This window comes from Myotis davidii, unplaced genomic scaffold (genome assembly GCF_000327345.1).
Source record: "Myotis davidii unplaced genomic scaffold, ASM32734v1 scaffold406, whole genome shotgun sequence".
Classification (NCBI taxonomy): Eukaryota; Metazoa; Chordata; class Mammalia; order Chiroptera; family Vespertilionidae; genus Myotis; species Myotis davidii.
Genome location: NW_006298354.1, coordinates 156,585 through 159,081, shown reverse-complemented (window position 1 = coordinate 159,081; position 2,497 = coordinate 156,585). Strand labels below are relative to the sequence as shown.

The window sequence follows — 2,497 nt, the reverse complement described above, 5'->3', positions numbered from 1 at the left end:
ATTTTTTCTTAATTAATTGCCCAAAACACTTCCATATTTCCCATTTTCTACATTTTGGCTTCATATTTTTTGCTTGCTTCTTTTTTAAAAAATTATTTATTGTTGAAAGTGTTATAAATGTCCTCTTCTTCCCCCATTGTCTCTCCCAGCCTTCCTCCACCCCCACCCCAGCTTAGGCCTTTACCCCCCTATTGTCTGTATCCATTGGTTATTCTTATATGCATACAAAGTCTTTGGTTAATCTCTTATCCCCTCCCCCTGCCAACCCCCCACTGCCTTCCCTCTGAGGTTTGGTGGTCTGTTTGATGCTTCTATGTCTCTATTTTTGTTCATTAGTTTATGATGTTCATTATATTCACAAATGAGTGAGATCATGTGATATTTATCTTTTCTGACTGGCTTATTTCGCTTAGCATAATGCTCTCCAGGTCCATCCATGCTGTTGCAAATGGTAAAAGTTCTTTCTTTTTTACAGCAACATAGTATTCCATTGCATAGATGTACCACAAGTGTTGTTTTTGTTGTTGTTGTTTTACAGTGTAAAATTTTTATATTTAGAATTAGACATCTGGACTCAGTTTAGATGATCCCAATTTTGTTGGCAACATCCAAAGCATCATAGTCAGGAGCCAGTCGAACATATGCCTTCTTCTCTCCATCAGGCCTTATCAGGGGGTTGACCTTGGCCACATCAATGTCATAGATCTCCTTCACAGCCTGTTTGATCTGGTGCCTGTTGGCCTTGACATCCACAATGAACACAAGTGTATTATTACCTTCTATCTTCTTCATGGCTGACTTGGTAGTCAGGAGGAAGTTGATGATGGCATAGCAGTCAAGCTTGTTTCTCCTGGGTGCGCTCTTCTGATAATATTTAGGCTCCCTTTGGAGTTTTAGTGTCGTTGGCCATTGGAATGTGGGTGATGTGCGGATCTTCTTCTCTTTTTTTGTGGCTGTGGATGCCTTTTCAGCACTGCTTTCTTTGCCTTCAAAGCCTTTGCTTTGGTTTCTGCTTGGGGAGAAGCAGGGGCTTCCTTCTTAGCTTTTGGCACCATCTTCATAAAAAGGTGTACCACATTTTTTTAATCCACTCATCTGCTGATGGGCACTTAGGCTGTATCCAAATCTTAGCTATTGTAAATTGTGCTGCTATGAACATAGGGGTGCACATATTCTTTTTGATGTGTTTCTGATTTCCTGTGATATATTCTTAGAAGTGGAATCACTGCCCATTTGTTTATTTTCTCCTTTGTTTCCATTGTACTAGGAAATATATTGGTAAACATATTGCTATGAGATATGTCTAAGATTTTGCTCCTTGTGGTTTTTTTCTAGGATTTTTATGGTTTCATGACTTACATTTAAATCTTTTATCCATTTTGAGTTTATTTTCATGTATGGTGTAAGTTGGTCATCTAGTTTTATTTTTTTGCATGTATCTTTCTAATTTTCCCAAGACCATTTATTGAAGAGACTGTCTTGACTCCATTGTATGCTCTTGCCTCCTTTATCAAATATTAATTGAGCATAATGGCTGGGGTCAATTTCTGGATTCTTTGTTATGTTCCATTGGTCTATATGTCTATTCTTGTGCCAGTACCAAGCAGTTTTGAGAACAGTGGCTTTGTAATATTACTTGATATCTGGTATTATGATCCCTCCAATATTGTTTTCTTTCTCAGAATTGCTCCAGCTATTTGGGGTCTTTTTAATTCCATATAAATTTTTGGAGAGTTTGTTCTGGTCTGTGAAATATGCCATTAGTATTTTAATGGGGATTGCATTGAATCTATAAATTGATTTGGGTAGTATGGACATTTATATGATGTTGATTATACCAATTCATGAACATGGTATATTCTTCCATTTGTTTTTATCTTCCTCTATCTCATTTTTCAACATCCTATAGTTTTCTGAGTATAGGTCTTTTACCTCCTTAGTTAAGTTTATTCCTAGGTCTCTTAATTTTTTTTGTTTCAATAGTAAATGAAATTGTTTCTTTATTTTCTCTTTCTGTGAGTTCATTATTATATATTAAAAAACCATAGATTTCTTAGTGTTACTTTTGTATCCTGCTACCTAGCCAAATTTATTTATTAAATCTAGTAGTTTTATGATGGAGTCCTTAGGGTTTTCTATGTACAATATCATGTCATCTATGAATAAGGACAATTTTACTTCTTCTTTTCCAATTTTATTTACTCGTCTTGTCTGATCATTATGGCTAGCACTTCCAGTTCTGTGTTGAACAGAAGTGGTGAAAGTGGGCATCTCTGTCTTGTTCCTATTCTTAGAGAAAATGGTTTTAGTTTTTGCCAATTGAATATGATATTGGCTGTAGGTTTTTAATATAATGTTTTTATTATTCTGAGGTATGATCCCTCTATTCCCACTTTGGTGAGAGTTTTTATCAAAAAAGGGTGTTGTATTTTGTCAAATGTTTTTACTGCATCAATTGATATGATCATGTGACTTTTAATCTTTCAATTTGTTTATG

At 35.3% G+C, this 2,497-nt stretch overlaps 1 pseudogene; it reads right to left on the bottom strand.

The window, feature by feature from the left end:
- Nucleotides 1–535: 535 nt before the first annotated feature.
- LOC102758418 lies at nucleotides 536–1,061 on the bottom strand (annotated as a pseudogene).
- Nucleotides 1,062–2,497: the final 1,436 nt, after the last annotated feature.